This window comes from Mytilus californianus, unplaced genomic scaffold, assembly GCF_021869535.1.
Source record: "Mytilus californianus isolate M0D057914Y unplaced genomic scaffold, xbMytCali1.0.p SCAF_3, whole genome shotgun sequence".
Taxonomy (NCBI): domain Eukaryota; kingdom Metazoa; phylum Mollusca; class Bivalvia; order Mytilida; family Mytilidae; genus Mytilus; species Mytilus californianus.
Window position 1 is genome coordinate 80,069,281 of NW_026262679.1, and position 20,177 is coordinate 80,089,457.

The window sequence follows — 20,177 nt, forward strand, 5'->3', positions numbered from 1 at the left end:
AGGATTTTCAGACCCAGGAATAGATTAACTTAGCTGTATTTGGCAAAACCTTTCGGAATTTTGGATCCTCAATACTCTTCAACTTCGAATTTAACGGTTTTTTTTTATTTGAGCGTCACTGATGAGTCTTTTGTAGATGAAACTCGCGTCTAGCGTACAAAATTTTAATCCTGGTATCTATTATGAGTTTATGGATACAATCATTTCTGAGCATAAATGAATAAATAGAAAAACAATGAAATTATCTTAAGGTACTTCCCTTGGTTAATGTTCAAACGATCGTTTTACACAAAATGTGTTAAGTTAGAGAATTTAGTAAAAGTAGTGGATTCGGAAATTATAAGCAACTTGCAACCAAAGTCGCTCATTGATAATCGTTTACGAATGCACTACTTCTCTTATAAGTTATCTACTACATATATAATGCAAGGAGTAATGCAAATATTTTGGTCTTTTACTATAGTAAGAGTCCTTGTTATTTTGTGGAGGGTAAAATATCCCGGATTTTAAAAGTAAGAAAAATATTTGGTGATAATAATTTCCGACATACGTTTTTTGTGTCACTGCTTTGATTTTGTTTTGTTTGTTTTTTAATATTTTTGTTTTTGTTTTTTTCTTTCGTATTGCTTTTCATTAGAATGGTTTAGGGATTTCTTTGTTATGATTTGTGATATCTGTAATTATTCATTATTTTGAACATAGAGCTTTTGTGATTTTTTTTACTTTTCCATTATACTTTTTACTTACTAGTAATTACAGGATTTGTGAAAATATCATATAATCGAAAAATTGTATCAACAAATTGTTACTAACTTCTTTTGTTCAAGATTTTTTATATTATTTGTTCCACGTATTATGTAATTGTTTAGAATTATATATAACTGACGTATGAACAGTTTCAGTCCAGATATATTGCTTATTAATCAAAAGGCTCATTAGGTTTTAAGTTACACGCTTAAACACTTTTGATAAAAAGTGGTATTGTTAGATAAATGTATGCATACACCTTGTCTTAGTGTCATATGGAACTTTATCAAATGTCATATTTGGTTACATTATTATTATAATTCTTAAATCATTCGTCCTTTACAACCGAGCACATGCGATATACATTTCAGAACTTATAGTTTTAATGCATGCATATCTGTAATTGGATTATAGTGCAGATTAAGATCACTTAAAAACACCAGTGAAAAAACTTTATTTAAAACCAGAGTAATTAAAATCGGTAACATCAAAGACCAAAACATATGTTTACATCTGTTCGTTTGCTTCTGGCTATAGTTCATTTTCTCATACATCTTGCCAAATTTTGTCTAGCAACAGACCTTTATGTGATAAGCCCTTCAATGTGTGCAATATAAGAGGTTTAACTCATATTTCAAATGCTCTATATACTTTTTCGATAGTTATGGATAACCTTTCGTTTATTTGATACATAATTTGTGTAAGATCGAGTCCCAAATAGCCAACGATATATTCTGGGGTCTGAGTAGTGTTCCACAAATCGTCTATACATTTTTGTTTTACGTCAGTCGTGGTTTAAATGCAACGCAACAGCAGTACAATAAGTCCAAACTGCATTAGTAATAGATGTGAAAAAATGATTCCTTTATCGGAACAATACAAAGAATGCGATGACTTTGATTTCGGAATCAGCACCCTATCTTTTCAATCGAAATAAGTTTGATAATTTATTTACAATGAATATTCTGCTTCTTGCTTAAAATCTAGTTTGAAGAAAACAGTTCAGACATATGAAAATGTTATAATTTTATAATTCCCAACATTTTTCTCTTTTCTTATTTACGTGTTCTATATGCATGAATACGTTAGTTTTACCTTGGTAATATCCATTTTTTAATCAATTTACGAGAATTGAACATCGGTAAACTACTGTTGCCATAATCTACATATTTATTCGAAATAGAATGATGTCATTAGTACAAATGATTGATAGCTATCATCACATGATAATTGATCGTTAAAAGATATATATTTTTCTCATAGTCAGAGACCTGTTCATTTACTAATTGTTCTCGCACTATGAAAATTGATAGAACATAACAAAATAGGGATAGAAAAACCGAAATGAAGAAGACATTATTTGAATGACACAAATTAAAACCAAGATGAAGAAAAAAGATTCAAAATCCTAAATCTAGAAGATTTAATACGGACGAAACCAATCAAAACCAACTTGACAGGTGTACAGATTATATAAAAACATGGCAAAATAGTTTATGTTACAATGCTTGTCCTCTCTCACAGGAGGCCACATAGTGAACACTAGCTCACGAGAAGCGAAGAATATCAAACTCCAAGTTAAAAAAAACTATATCTTTTTTTCAATTGCAATTTCCATTTTCGTCAGTATGACATTCCAATAGTTTTTATTTTTTTAATACTGTTAATATGCTAATCTCGCTATAGATTGTAATGACTTTAATATTTTCATAACTCAAACCTTTTTATTCAATTATTTTTATATCATGACTTGGCTAAATTTTACCTTTATGAACAAACACATATCGCTTAATTAGTCTATTATGTTTAACTTTATATACACGTGTCAACTGCATAGTTATTATTCAGCACTATCAATTCAAACAATTTTGAAGATCAAATGAACCCTAATCGTGTGAAGCAAAATGAACACAAACCATATCTATTCTGAAAACAGTTTAAAATTTATATCTAGTTTTGTTAGAAAATTTTGTTATTTTAAGAACTATTAGCGTGTAACAAAAGCATCAGATAAATCGTTGGAATACCGAAATATCGAATGTACTCCTACCACCAACATCACGAGAGAGAGAGAACAAAACAAAATAAGATAAAAAAAATGTGTCCTTGGCTCTTTTTGTTTAACATAATAAACGAACAGAGACAATTTATAGTTATTTTATTTCAATTGTGTCCTAAAACATGTTGCCTTTCACAGATGACCACGTGTTTAAATGGTCGTAAACGCAATCCCGTTGTCTTATCCTTGAATTTGGCATCACCGAATGAGAATTATCACCAAATATGTATTTACTATAAGCAAAACCATGGGTTTCACATGTAACTCATGATCTGCTTACCAAATCAGAGCCCTTGATATTTCCATCCGTGTATTTTTTTTTGGTGTTCGGGGAGTTGTGGAGGTTGTTTTTCTCAGTTTTTGTTTTTTATGTAGGGTTTGTAAATTAAGAATATTTATCGATTTACCTAAGTTGAAAAATTAGAACGAAACAAACTTTTTACATTTCTTTCCAATATTTAAACTTTACGTTTTTATTGAATATATTTATTTATATACGAATTTGTTGTATATTTGGCTGTATCATTTATATTTCATCAGATACAGTATTTTAAGTTTCTGACAGTTATGGTAGGTATTATATACATCAGACACGTTTGTAAGAAAACATATAATTTAAAACTCCCATAGGACACCAGAAGGCTGAGATAATCACCAAAAAAAGTTAGACTAACACAATATTAATAATATAACATACGGACATGGAGTTGACAGCAAATTACTGAAGACTATAAACGCAACTAAATTAGTATGTAGAAACCAGACTGTTTGATAAATTTAGCGTCGCATTACTAGATGATATTTTTATGAAATAATGGTTGGTTTGTATGATACTATTAGTTACATAGTTTGCTAGTGACCTTATACGATATATATGGGGTCAGTAAATTCCATAAGCTTTCACCCTATATGGAATTTACTGACCCTATCTATATATCGTATTTGGTCACTAGTACACTGTGTAACGAATTTATCTTGCAGACTATCTTAACATGAGGTATTTAGACTGGTGGCCTATCAACGTGATCAAGTCTTCAATACTTAGTATTATGAAAATACTCCCATTGGTCTATACAAAAACACATGCCAACAATAACAACTTGTTAGCTTTAAATGTGTTTTATGAATTTGTTTCAATCATGCATCTTCAATTTCTTCGTCTGTTGAAACTTTTCAGATTTTTCCTCAATACCGTGTTGTTTTTACAAACGGACGTAACACCACTACTAGCTGTGTATTGAAATAAACACGCCTACTAACCCCATATAAAATATACACGGTCTCCGCGCGGTTGCCTTAAACCAATCATATTCCTAGACATGTATAGGAGGTAAGATAATGAAGCATATTAGGAAAAATATTTCAGACACTTTCACTTGACAATCATGAAGCTTCTTTTTTGTTAAAAATAATATAATCTCGTAATCTCTATAGTTTGGTCCTTTTCACGTTCAAGGTATAATGTTGGAAAAGCCGAGGATGTACAAATACATGGGAAGAAAATCATGGAAAGTGTATCTACAACTTAAAATTCTGTAAACATTTTCAAAATATTTGACAATGGTTTAACAACAATAACGAGGCTGAGGAAACCTTCGTGAACAAACAGCCCAAAAGCTTAGCGGATGCAAATCAATATAATCGAGTCATATCTCATTCATTTCGATCGACGTGCTCTTCTTGCTTATCTTTTAGGAATCCATATTGGCGATAAAACAGACACATTGGAGTCCGAGGCTGTTTAATGGTGAATACGTTGTAAAACATAAATACAGGCACATTACTTCCCAGAAAAAGAAAAAAATCCGCAAATCAAAGTCATCGCATTTTTGTATTGTTCCGATAAAGGAATAATTTTTTCATATCTAATACTAATGCAGTTTGAACTTTTTGTACTGCTGTAGAGTTGCACTTTAACCACGTCTGACGTAACAAAAATTAAAGACGATTTGTTGAACACTACTCAGACACAACAAAATACCGTTGAGGAATCGATCTTACATACATTATTTATCAAATAAACGAACTGGCTGTATAGGTGAGACTGTAACAAAAGCAATGGGCTAACTTTCGGTTCTTCTATGATTGTTATTTCGTATCTAGAAACATATAATCAAATTAAACTTCGGCTAATTATAAACAAGTAAATCATCAATGCTGCTGGTATAAGTTGACCAATGAAATAGAAAATACAAAATTATATAAAACAATGTTTCAAATAAGGTTGATGTCGTTCATATTTATCTTTGTAGGCCAAATATTGATATGTATAATGTAATTTAATATGTCAATGTCTATCAGATCTGGAATAAAGGCAGATTGAATTAATGCTACGTTATCAAATGAACATGTATTTATCTCCTGATGATGGTAGAAGATCACCACACACTATATCACCTCTATCCAGTTTCACAATAGACTAAGATATACGATAATAGATTGTACGGGAGGTTATTTGAAACTTTGTTCACGAGCTATCTGTCTATTGAATATAATATTTCATGCTGTTGGTTTCCATGTTCCTCATAATTACAGGTGTTGAAGTCAAGCTATTTGACCCTTATGTACATTGGTCCACATAGTTTACAGCTCTCCCTGAATGGATAATTTATCCATTAATTTAAACGACTTGAAATTTAATTTATTGTCTTTAATGTTTGTGATTTAACCACTACAAGACATATATCATACCTTATTTGACAGTTAATGTATGTGCCTATGAATAAGATTATGAGATGTTCTTATTTTTTGAAAGATTAGTGTTCCACTCTTAAGTGTAACTCTTTTAATTCTAAAACACTATTCCATTTAAGAATGCAAGTGATTGTACTTGATTGTCGGTGCTTTGCTGACGTCTCACCCTTTCCGTGTGACTTGAACCACCTGTCCTGTCTTGAAACCAGTATAAAACTATTGTATAACATTTGACAATTCGAAGTGAAATAATTGTTTTATTTTAATTTTCAAGCTATAAGATAAGTAAGTGTAGTAACACTAATGTTGCAACTTTTTATAACAATAATGTCTGCAGCATTGTGCTTATATAGATATAAGAAGATGTGATATGAGTGCCGATGAGACAACTCTCCATCCAAGTCACAATTTGGAAAAGTAAACTATTATAGGTCAAAGTACGGCCTTCAACACGGAACCTTGGCTCACACCGAACAGCAAGCTATGAAGGGCCCAAAAAATGACTGGCGTAAAACCATTCTAATAGGAAAACCAACGGTCTAATCTATGTAAAAAAAAACGAGAAACGAGAAACACTTATGAACCACTGAACATCAGGTTCTATGCCCTTTTTCATTTTGTTTATTTAATGTTAATGTATTTGACCTCTCTAACGTTGTTCTCGGACGCACTTTAATGACGATTATTCCATAAACGCGTGTCAGGACACAACCACCAGCTGGTAAGACAATAATGTTGGTTCTTCTTCGCCTTTTCAGAATCTAATGTATTCTCTGTAATATTTTCAAATACATACACCAATGGCAATTCAACCAATAAAATGACGTAATTTTTTCGTTTTTGAGGTACGACCTATTTACAAAGCCATAGTCTTATAGACTCTGCAAAGGCAAATTTATTGTGTAGCTTCGAGTAAATTTCCTCGAACACGTCAAAGAAGCCATATTTTACACATCAAATCTAGTTTACAGTAGTTTAGCTATGTTCACTTCTCATAAATCGATGAAGCAGATATATATAAAGGTAACAAGTAAAACCTGAGGGAATCGCATAAACTCCAAAAGGGGATAGACCTGGTGTATCGACCGAGTAAGCATTTCCTTCTAAGCAAGCATCACCCGCTATGAATCTTCACTTAGTCAAAATGTCACAATCAGAAATAGGATACCATCGGTAAGAATACAGATCAGACGTCTATCTTGGTATCTTAAGATATAAGACCGCGAAAATGTGTCACTAGCGAGTTGAGGCACAGACACATTGTATCGGTTAACCAATTTGTGTTGGTAACTGTAAATCTTAAATCTTATTTCAGTCGATCTTCACCATAACTGTGTTGAAGCAGTTTTTGTGTAAGGAGCACACCCCTGTTGAGGAATACCGTGTAGTGTAAACATGCACAAGCGTAACGTATTAATAACGCCACACGATTATGCAGAGGTAATGTTTTTTCTAAGAAATGGTAAGCTGACTATTGGAAAGTTGCAATCATCACGTTTGTCATATATTCTAGTTTGTCGTCTTCTATACTTGTCAATATCGAGGACACAATTAAAATTCTAAGCAGGCCCTCTAATTTTGGTAGTACGCTGAATTTCCCGTTCACTATAAATAAAGGCAACAGTAGTATACCGCTGTTCGAAACTCATAAATCGATAGAGATAAAAACAAATCCGGGTTACAAACTAAAACTGAGGGAAACGCATCAAATATAAGAGGAGAACAACGACTCAACAAAAACACAACATTAAAATGTAATACACACAGAAACGATCTATAATATAACATGGCCATTTTCCTGACTTAATACAGGACATTTTAAGAAAACAATGGTGGGTTGAACCTGGTTTTGTGGCATGCCAAACCTCCCGCTTTTATGGCAACGTCAAACACAACACCAAAACGACAACATCACATGACAGGACCACAATACAAATAAATGGGAGAACATATAGGACAAAGAAACACACGAATAATAGCTAACAAAAGGTACTAGGCTTAAAATTCAATACGTCAGACGTGCGTCTCGTCCACACAAGACCAACCAGTGACGCTCAGATGAAAAAAGTTTGAAAGCCAAAACAAGTACAAAGCTGAAGAGCACAGAGGACCAAAACTTCCAAAAAGTTGCGCCTAACACGGCCAGGATTTTCTGCCTTGGACAAGAACATCTTTATTATTTAAACTTTATAAAATGACTATATAATAGATATACATGATAAAACCGAAGTGGGGACTTACTACAGAATAAAAACGGATACATTACATAAAACAACTTAATCCAACACTTAAAAATACACAGCCGAGTTAGCCAAAGCCTCAACGCACAAAGTGACGTCACATTTGAAATTCTAAAAAGACACACAAAGTGACGTCACATTTGAATTTGTAAAAATATTTCCCAAAAATAAGATAGGATTGAATTGATTCACTATGATATATGCGACGCAAACACTCACTGGAATATAGACTTTTGAGTAACAGGACATCATCAATTAATCTGATAGTGAAATTAAAAAAAAACTCTGCAAGATGCTTTTTCTTTTTCTTTTTCTTTTGGTAAAAGAATGTTCTGTATGAATTATGCTTCATATCAATATAAAAACAAGTCGGTCAGTAGGGGTGCACAATTTGTACCTACCAAATGCAACAAATATGATGAAGATAAAAAAATCTAGCATTTTGATGATACATTTCTAACATCTTTGGTGTCTTTGTTAATGGAATCAGAATGGTTCTTAACAAAGTAAAATATTTCATGATTTTGAATTTTTGATTTCAATTCTTGAAGGAAAGGCTATGTTTAATAGACACTGAAGTAGATATTTCAATTGAACTTGAAGGATAGTAGTGTAAAGCGTAGAGAAATCAAAAGTTTTGATATTGCAAAATTGTAAAAAAATTTTGAAAAGCTTTCTTTATATTATCTTTTATACAGATGTCGGTCACCTTAGTTAATACAGTGTAAAATATTTGACCGATTACCAATCAAAATACTGTCATCAGCAATTAGACCAAAACTAGTTTTATTCATACAATTTTTCAAATAATTAATTACCAAGTAAATCAGGTATAAATTGTATCCATTTGAATATATTTGTTTTCTTTGAGTCAGCAGAGTAAGGTCTTTTTACAGTTTACACCTGGTTAAAGGTGTTGTATATGTGACATCTTCAAGATCAACAAATTATTGAACTATTTAAAATGCTATATCATTATTTCAATTCTTCTTAAAACGACCTCCATATGACTGTCCATGTGTTAAAATTTACATTCCTGTTAAATCATATTTAAAGGCTATGTTGAAAGATAAAATCCGTTTTTGACTGAGCATTTAATAGTTGATTGTCTTTGAAGAGATACATTTGTTTATATTGACGAAACACATTTAAAAAAAGCGCTGTAGATTACTACATGCATTAATGATTGTCATGTGTGAAGTTGGAAGAAGGAGTATTTATTTACTCGTATATTTTTCAGACATTTCAATTCTTTCTTTTTAAGGCAAGTAAAAGTGTGAAGTTTTGCCAAATAACTGTAAAGTATTGCTTTATTTTAATGTTTTGTTTGATATTAATTTTAATGTATATTGTAATACTTTGAAATTCTACCGCCATGTCTTCTATTTACTAATAAACCAACCACTTCCGGTAGATAAAAGACTGTCAAATTTCTATTTCACAGTCAATGATTTTTAAGTTATCATACCCATTCCAGGTTTTTGAGTTTGTAAATCCTCCATTAATTTTTATTATCTGTTGTTTGTTGTGTCTCCTTTTCCCTCTATTCTAAATATATTATTCCTTCTGTTATTGTTTAGCCTTTTCTGGTACAAAAACCGGAGAAGAAAAAGATTTACTGTGAGTTACTGCTTATTATAACAAGTTAACTTATTAAACTCCGTAAATAGCAAGAACGTATGAATTGAAGTCGCTTGTCTAAATGTGACAAGAATTTCATATCATATGTATGCATGATATAAAATTTTGGCAATAAAAGGTAGAACATTGAAGGGACTGGAAAAGTATTATATGGTGCAACATAACCAAATGAAATTGATGCCATATATCAACTTGATATGACGTTGTTTAGAAAAAAAGTGACAGAAAAGTGTTACAGACAAACGGACGTACGGCGGAGAAAGGTTAATCAATATAGCCTTCCTTACATGCGCGAATATAAACTAACTTTTTACTCACTAGATTCTTTTGTTTCACTGAAATTTAGTATATTTGATGCTTAGAGAAACAGATACAAATATTTAAAATAACTTTTATTTTAGTCCCCAACACATAATGTAATATGAGGAGGATAACAAGAATAATAACAAAAATAATGGACAGCCATAATCTTAAATGTATTAAATGTGTTTTCCCTGTTATGTTACATTGTGTAATAAGTTTACAAAACCAATGTAACAAACATTTTGATTGTCCGATAAACTTCTATTTTTGAAAGACCATGTTACATTGTATTCATATTTTTGAAATCATAATTGATGGTCTTTCATGAATATTTAGTACAGTAATCGCTCCAAATCTAGTCAAGTGAGAGGGATTTAAAAATATTCCAATGAAAATTTGAGGATAAAATCACTTCATAATTTCATCAATTTTGAGTTTGCATTTGCATTATAGTTATTATGGCTAGTAACAGAATAGAGAAACACTAAAATAAACACCTAAATTATTACGTCGATATGTTTTTGATTCTATGCTACTTTCATCATTATACGGAATAAAATTCGCCCTTTATAACTCCCGTTAAGTGTCAAATAGTTCATGCTTAATCCGACCGAGAACAAATTATTATTATCAATATAATAGGTAGGCTTTGCTCAGTAGGTCGACAGAGATGAAAATCGGAAAATTGAACTGCCAGTGATAATAAAGGGTTTTTTTTTATATTAGCAGAAATTTTCCCTCATAAAGGGTAAACTTCAGGTTCATTAGAGAGTTATTGGAGGGTACTTAACGATGCAAAGAGTGGTAAATCCTATCTTCAAGAGACTTTGGATTTAACTTCCTCATTCCGAACTGTCGTGGCTGCTTATTCATAAATATCGTGCTCTCAAACGTACGTATGAACTAAAATGCTGGACAGAAAAAGTCCAGCCGACCATAAAATATTCATCTGAAATATAAGAACATGAATAAAGATGTAGGAATAATTTCTGATAAATTTATTTCACAACAGAGCCTTTTTCTAAAAGTCATTCTTTTTTTTGCGAAATTTTGCAGTATTATAGCTTCAAAAAGAGGGACGAAAGAAACCAGAGGGACAGTCAAACTCATAGATCGAAAACAAACTGACAACGCCATGTCTAAAAAACAGACAAATAATAGTACAGATGACACAACATAGAAAACTAAAGACTAAGCAACACGAACCCCACCAAAAACTGTACAAATGTGTACTTTTAGGTTCTAATAACATATCGGTGTGTTCTAACAAGTAACCAATTCATAAATGCATAAAGTTGGTTGAAAACTGAAATTTTTACAGGTTTTAAGAAATTTGAGTATTTTTTTGTCAATGGTATACGAAGGACATCCTTATCCAAAACGCAATTTCTGCAATTAGTACAGGCTGTATATTGTCATTCGAATTCAAATTGATTTATTTGGGTGAGAGTCGTCCTTCGATGCAAAATTTCACTCAACATATGAAATTTGCAATATTGTCTTTAAAGGCAATATCCAATGTTGAAAAACTTTTTAATTTCATTTAAATATTTAAAATAGACTGTTAAACACTAGAATATAGTACGTTTTAACAACTTTCAGATTTTGGCCATGTGAGTGACATAGTTACAGGGGAAATTGGCCCTACCTCTTTACTAGCAAGCAAAAAAGCCACTGACAGACAGTTGTCTCATTGACAATCATACATCACACCTTAAATTTTATATAAGCAGTCGATTATCTTGATTTAAGTTCATACTTGCATTCAAGATAACAATCTAGTAATGATTCAAATTAACATTTATGCAAGTTGTTCAATTTACTTCTGCAGATAGTATACAAAGCGTTAAAAAAGTGTACTCTACGTATGCAATGCTGTGTAAAAATTTTCGGTAAAAAATCGGTCATTATTTACTGTTGCGCAATATTCTTTTTAAAGATTTAAAATAATTAAGTGTTCTCATAATATTCTCGCCATGAATTTGCATCACAGACTTGTATATTCATTCAAATATTGTTTAAACGTGATAATTAGGTATACAAAACTCAATTTGATGAAATGCCAACTTTATATATCATTACAAATTGCTTGCCAATACATAAATTAATCACTTCTTTCTGAAGCATATGTAATTGTTAAATGAAGCAACACCATTTATTCGATAGAGTAACACCTGATATACCACAACAATAGCACAAATACCTCCGTAATCATCCTATATCATAAAGCTAGGGATATTGTCTCCCCTGACAATAGCTCTTTCGCTTCTACCTAAAACAAAAGATTTCATGTTTAAAGTCTTGATTTGACTTATAAACTATTAATTGTTAAGTAACAATGTACCAGTGTGGGTAATTTATGATCTTAACTAAACATTGTCTTCTTATCAGGATCTGTCAACAATCTAATGTCGACAGAACCTATTGTTATCCACAATAAAAAAAACATGTGTTGAAATGTGATGATTTACTGTTTAAGATATACATTCGAATAATGCATCAAATCAGAACTGATATCCAAACTTTAGGTGGGTAACTTAAGTTTTTTTCACATCTTTGAAAATAAAAAGAAAAAAGAATTCTATAAATTATCCCAAATAGTACATTTAATAAATGAAAACAACACATTATAAATTTCGTGAGTCCAAAGCGTTTTTCTTGATTAACCTTCAAAAGGAACTCTCAAAAATAAACATTTGAAAGCAAAGGTTGTGTGAAAACCTAGCAACGTTACGAGCTTTATGATCAAAAAGGAGGCTTGTATAGGGTATATTGGGATATGGGATATTTGCCATTTTAATTTTAGGGATATGGGATATTTGTCCTAAAAATAAATGGGATATGGGATATTGGTGCATTTTTAGGGATATTGAATTTTGAAAATGAAAAATGAAAAAAAAATGTGAAAATTAAAAGTTAAGTACAGAAATATTTACATCTCACTTGATAAAATTGCCAATAAAAATTCACTAGAAAAAGTTATTTAAGTGCTTTGTTGATTTTCATTGAGTTTTGCAACCAATGCAACCACGCATCCCAAATTGCATGATAGGACCCAACACGTACTATTGATCACTATTTTAGTATTTCGGCTGTTAAAGCTTGGGATTATAGCTCTGGCTTGGGATGGTCATTTTAGATGCATTATTTTAATATAATCAAATATGAAAATTATTCATGTATATATTGATATATTTATATTTTAATTCTTCATCAATAGGTCTAGTTATTATGACAGATCTGCCATCATCAGGGGTCTAACTGTCAATTTTATGTTAAAGTCTTCAACTTTTATGTTTGTTATACGCAACTATTGGTGCATCATTGAATATTTATACACAATCTTCGTCAAACTGTAATAAATGCCCGTTTCTTGATTTTACGTATATATATATATATATATATATGGGTTATATTTAGTTATCAAAACTAACGGAATATTTTCTTTTTCCTTCGATTTATTTTGCTGTAATAATTCAGTACGGTCAATTGATAAAGCATCAGTAATATTGTCATCTATTTCGACGTTATCATAACCCCTATCTAATAATTTCACTTTGAAATTAGTAAGATTGTTTATTAAATTGTTATGGTCATTTGTGTTTCTAATTTGCCGTATTGCTTCACCTTTAATAAATCATCGGAATACATGCTGTGAGTGACAGCTATTTATATGCAGATAGAGATAAGAATTTGTTTTTTTAAAATGTATTTCAAGGTCAAGAATGCCATGTGTTGTAAATATTTGACCTTTAATTACATGAACATCTAAGAACGACATTTTGTCGTTTAAGATTTCATAGGTGAACTTCAATAAGGGATTATAATTATTTGCTAGACGAAAAGAATCTGCAATTTCATCTGATGTTCCATCATATATTATGAATCCATCGTCCCTATATTTTTAACCTATAATATAAAATTTAACATACCTAGAAAAATCCTATTGCACTAGTTTGCTATCTATTTATATCTATATTTATGTATATAAATCGCTTATATGACCGTTGGCAGTCTTCGGAGGTCAACTCGATAGTTAATTAGATGGCGTCTAGACTGAAATACACCAGAAACGACGAAACATATTATCGAGCCCATGCCTTGTAAATTGTTTATTTTATATTTTTTTATAATTTGGATATATGTTTTAGTATGCTACAAATCAAATATGAGAATTTGAGTCAAATCGATGAACATGAATTTGACAACCAATGCCCCTTTAAATGAATCTAATTGGCAGTAATGTTGAGTATTTAGTTGTCTTGTGACTTCTGTTATGTAGTCTAGTGTGTCTGAAATAACACAATTTGAATTGTTATCTGCCTTTTTTATTACTATTGTTTCATCATTTTTCAAATTGCGTACTTGCTATTCTTTCGCCCTTAGTAAGATTGTTTTTTTTTTATTTATTAGAAAAGATCATTCAAGCTTTGTTAAATCGATATAATTTTCCGACGTATGGCACGTAGAAGCAGGTTTATATCCTGTATTGCTATGAAATGGATGAAGGTCATTTTTGTCGAGCCTTCGACTTTTGTCGAAAAAGCGAGACATAGCGATCCTACATTCCGTCGTCGGCGTCGGCGTCCACAAATATTCACTCTGTGTTTAAAGTTTTTGAAATTTTAATAACTTTCTTAAACTATCCTGGATGTCTACCAAACTTGGACAGAAGCTTGTTTATGATCATAAGATAGTATCCAGAAGTTAATTTAGTAAAAAAAAAATCAATTTTTTCCGTATTTTACTTATAAATGGACTTAGTTTTTCTGCCAGGAAATATAACATTCACTCTGTGGATAAAGTTTTAAAAATTTTAATAACTATCTTAAACTATCCTGGATTTGTACCAAACTTGGACAGAAGCGTGTTTTATGATCAAAAGCTAGTATCTAGAAGGAAATTTTGTTAAAATTTTGTACCTGTTTTTCTGTATTTTACTTATAAATGGACTTAGTTTTTCTTCCAGTTAACACTACATAGTCTGCAGTTAAAGTTTTAAAACATTTATTAGATTCATAAACTATCCTGGATTTTTACCAAACATGGACAGAAGCTTCTTACAATCAAAAGATAGTATCGAGAGGAATATTTTTATTATTTTTTTCCTCATTTTTGTTGAGCCTGCGATTAACAGCAAAAGTAGGCGAGACACTGAGTTCTGCGGAACCCTTACAATTTTTTTTCTTCATGAATGAACATATATCGACATCGCAGTTGTCTAGCAAATTCACTGTAGTCTTTTAGTATAGACATTTTTGCATTTTTGCTTGATGGCGTTGGTATAAATTTCAAGCCTTTCGCCAACAGGATATATTCCTGATTTGATAATTTGCATTTTAATAGATTAACTACATGCTTTTTCGCATGTGCAGCTCTTTGTTGCATACTATATTCATTCCGTTCTTTTTTTTATTGTAGAATTGAATTTTTTGCTTCTTAGCATTTCTATTAAAACAACGTGTCATCTGTGAGTTCACTTTGGGTGATTCTCTTATCTACGTGCCTTTGATGAGCTCACATTTGGTGGCTTACGCTTATCTCTACAGTAACTTAGTAACTTTTTATTTGTTTAAAACGCTTAGTTATATATTGGTTATTCCAGAGACATGTAGATTAAAATTTAAAGGTCTCTGGATAATTCTGAATGATTAACTTTTCTCTGTGAAAAAGTCCACATCCTTGACATCCATACTACAACGCACAACATGTATTTACGAATGTTGCATACAAAAATGGGTTTGGGAATGAATTAATGATTTTTTGGGATATTTCAAAATAGTTTTAGGGATACGGGATATTTGTAAAAAAAAATTATTGGGAAATTAGGGGTAAACATTATAGGGATATGGGATATTGGGACAAAAACTTAATGGGATATGGGATATTGATACCCCCCTAAACAAGCCTCAAAAAGGACCTAAAAGAATATCCAAATTCATCTAATGTCAACTTGTCTGATGGAATTGAAACCTTAATTTCTTAGATATTTCTTATTTTATAAACGTGGAATTTATAGAAAAAATGTTATTTATCATGTCGGTACCGAAGAACTGACTGCTGAGAGGATGATACACTTGGGACTAACAGTCCACCAGAAGGGTTATCGAACTTATGCTAGTAAATGAAAACAACACCAGTCCTTATATATTTCGTGCGTCCGAAGCGTTTTTCGGGATTTACCTTCATCAGGAACGACGAGGGAATTTGAACCTTAGTTTTATGTATACATATTTTGTTTATATTTATGTGTTGTTGTTATCATACCGGTATTATAAAGGGAGTGTTTTTTAAATGATTTATTTGTACTTAGTTTTACGTACCTTTGCATTATGTTATACAAATGATCAAAATTAAAAATGGACTGTTGAGGTTTAAACAACTATTATATTACCTTCAAATTTTTCTTTCTCTGTCCCAATTTATGAACCTTGTTTTTGGTTGTCTTAAGTTATATCTTTGAGTATCATCAAGTTCCCTTATAGCAAACACGTTACGGGATAGCTTTGATAGTCTCTGTTAAATCTAAACACTTTTTTGGACTCAGGCCTTTACTTATAGACACTTTTTTCTGTCAGTGCAAACATTGATATATATCTTTTTGGTCTCAATGTGTTGTTTTTGGTTATGGTTTCGTTGACGTCTTCCCAATATCTCGTTTAATTCATAATCAAACATAATGTCTTGTCTGTTATCTTTTTAACATCTTCTTCTCAAAACGGAATGGTTGTCTCGACTTAAATCTAAAATGCATAACAAACGTAGCAACGTTTGTGTTCTACTTCGAACCTCCCCTGCAAAAGTCGTTTAGGATTTTTCATAGAAAAACGTCTTGATCTAACATAGTACCAACTAATTTCAAGTTTATACTCATTGCTATCATAACAAGGACAGCATTTGCTTTATTTAGTGATGAAGTACGCTGTATTAATGACCCTCTGCAACCAATGGTAAACAAATTTGTAAACATTTAGCACACAGTTGTTTCCGTATGTGCAATTAAATATTTTGACACTTTATCAACTGTATTATTTAATGACATTGCAATTTGATAGTCATATTTTTGCCAAGTAAACCAATCAATTAACCGCTTCATTTATTTCATACCACCTCAATTTATAATTTCTAAATATGATATCAAGTTTATTGTTTCATGCACATTAAATTTCCTTTGAGATGCCTGTTTGATTGATAACCATCATTATAGTTTTGCTTATCACAGACACTCCTAAGACATACCCACCTGGTCTACGTTTGTCAATGGATATTCTGGCATTTTGTTATCTACTCTATAAAGCTATCTGTATCTGCAAGAGACATAGATTAATGTAAAGTTTCAAAAAACTCTATCAAATAAAAAAAAATATCAATCTGTATCCGAAGGTCATTTTTTTCGATATCGAGATATATTGTAATCTGCAGTTTCATATATCACTCTTTGAAATTAAATACCTTTATGCTCTGATTAATTTGTAATTAGATAATCACTCAGTAAAGTCGGTTAGCAGAATTCATATACATGCTGAATATAATGAATCTCATTTAACATACTGCTTCTTTGAACATATCATTTTGAATCATATCACTACCAACCTTTGCCACCGCAGACCCTGTTACCTGGTATATAAATGAACTTTGGTACATTTTGAGATTCCAATATAAATATAAGTATGTATAAAGAGAAATGCATATGGGTATGCTCTCTGTTTCGTTTATGTTTTTAAGGAAGTACGTAACAGACAATTATTCAACAAAAGTACACAATTTCAAACCTATATCTATTTACAATCACTGGGTCGATGCGACTGCTGGTGTAGGTTCCTCCCCGAAGGTATCACACGTTCAGTAGTTGTCACTTCTGTGTTGACATGAATTATCATTGATATGGTTAAAAAAAATTTAAGAAATACGGAGGATGTTCTACACCAGGAATAAATAACCTTAGCGGTATTTGACAAAATCTTTTGGAATTTCGGGTTCTCAATGCTCTTCAACATCGTTTTTTATTTGGCCTTTGAACTTTTTTTGGATCCGTTCATTATCACTGAACTAGTATATATATTTGTTTAGGGGCCAGCTGAAGAACGCCTCCGGGTGCGGGAATTTCTCACTACATTGAAGACCTGTTGGTGACCTTCTGCTGTTGTCTGTTCTATGGTCTGGTTGTTGTCTCTTTGACACATTCCCCATTTCCATTCTCAATTTTATCTTGTATACATTTTCATTTGTTTGGTCGCTTCCAATGTTTTTATTCTTCTTTAGGTTGACCTTTTTATTTTCACCTCTCTGTTGTATTATATACTATCTATGATAAATGCATCACACGAGGTCAATTAACATGATTAAAAAAACTTTTAAATGTTTTTGTTCAATTTACATTTTCGTGTCGTATATATATTTACAGAAGTTGAGGAAGTTTCCTTTTTACAGATAATTCTCGAATTAACATTAATTAAAAAAAAACTCTTATTGAAGACCAAAACTAGTTCAATTTGTTGAATAGTAAATATTCCCAGCATCAGAAACCCATTTATCTTCGCATTCTCCAATAACGATATCTGATCACTGTTTGTAATCTCGACAATCTGATAACAAACTGATAAATAAAACCAAAACGACGATCTTAAGTAAAAGTATATAAAACTTATATCTTTTTCTTTAAGGATTTCTGCTCTGTCTTTTCTTTCTAAATCTGATTATTTAAAGTATAACTACCACAAAAAATATTCAAACCAATTCCACTACATTGGTGCTATACACCTAAATCCTTGATAAAAGGTTATGGATTACAAAGCAATTGTAAGGTTCTTTATAATTTTGGAGTAATCTTTTCAATAGTTTTAAGAACGGCATCGTAACGTTGTTGACCCAATATGGAATATCTGTGACACATTGGACAAAAGATACGATTCCTCTGTCGAAGTCACAATACCACCTTCATTTTCCAGGTTTAAATCAAAATTTCAAAAGGAGATTCTGTTGCTTATTCTATAGTTGTCAATATGTTTTGTTTTGTAGACTATTGATATACGTGTCTTTCCATTTTGCCTTGATATTGTCTGTTCTTTTACGCAAGGTTTTTATTGTCCCTTTGTATTTACTCATTTGTTGAAAATCATACGTAAAAAAGAGGTGAACGATACCAAAGGGATATCCAAACTCACAAGTCGAAAATAAACTGACAACGCCATGACTTAAAATGAAAAAGACAAACAAACAACAGTTCACAAAACACAACACAGAAAACTAAAAACTGAACAACAAGAACCCCACCAAAAAATGGGGGTGATCACAAGTGCTCCAGAAGGGTAAGTATCAATTCATGTCTTGCCATACAACACTACTTGCATTAGTTGTTCATATACTCTCACACAAAACTGTTTTAATTAGCATAAACATAAATGATATTGTTGTATTCAATGATATGAATCTAATTGGTTTTATGAGGTAGTTCATATAGCAACCGTGAAAATGCCTGATTATTCTTTAAATTGCTTTTAGACACTATGTTAAATTTTAGGATTGCCTGAAATTTTATACCAGCCCAGTAGTCAGCACTTCTGTGTTGACATGAATTATAACTGATATGGTCATAATTATTAATTATCTGTTTACAAAACTTTGAATGTTTCGAAATACTAAGGATTTTCTACCCCAAGAATAAACTACCTTAGCTATGTTTGTCAAAACTTTTAGGAATTTTGGTCCTCAGTGCTCTTCAACTTCGTACTTTGCTTGGCATTTTTAACTTTTTTGATTCGAGCGTCACTGAAGAGTCTTTATTAGACGAAACGCGTCGTCTGCCCTACAAAATTTCAATCCTGGTATCTATGATGAGTTTATATACATATATTCAGGTTCAAAAAGTAATTCTTTGAAGATAGCGTTAAATTTCAAAATCCAAATAATGCCATGATGACAATACAAAAACTGACATAACACAGCAAATTTAAAACAGTAAACAAAACCAAGAAATCATTATACTTGTAATCAACTATTGACATGACTATTGACATTATTTCATATCAAATGTGTATCTCTTGATGCAACACTACCTTTTGTTTATGAAGGCATTGTTATTATTTATAAATAAAATACTGACAAATAAGATAAAGTTTAAAAATAAGATTTTGTTCTTTCATGCTTGATGTTTGCTTGTGGTTACAACGTGGGAATAGATTTTTGTCTCGTTAAAATAATTGGGATATGCAATTGGTAAATCTACTAAATTCATTTACGAAACAAATATAACAGATTGTAAAAAGTTTTCTGAAATAAGAATTCAGTTATTAAGTGCGTTACAATGAGTTTGAATGTGTATCCTATATAAACATAAAATATATATAGATTCAGAAGTGGTCTTCACCTTTTAGTTGGAAACTTGAAGAAGAATAGTTTAAGAACTTCATTCCTTGCACATCATTTCTGTTCTCTTATATCTTGTTCATATCTTATACACAAGATTTATTATTAGTTCTGTACAAAATTAAGAT

General features: G+C 31.3%; 1 protein-coding gene across 1 annotated transcript in view; it reads left to right on the plus strand.

Annotated features, from left to right (window-relative positions):
• The first annotated feature begins 8,843 nt into the window (after positions 1 to 8,843).
• LOC127735162 (deleted in malignant brain tumors 1 protein-like) overlaps positions 8,844 to 20,177 on the plus strand; it is a 43,145-nt gene continuing 31,811 nt past the window's right edge. The window contains exon 1 of the mRNA XM_052245265.1: positions 8,844 to 9,004. The gene's annotated coding sequence lies outside the window, so the exon portion shown is untranslated. The remainder of the gene's footprint in view (positions 9,005 to 20,177) is intronic.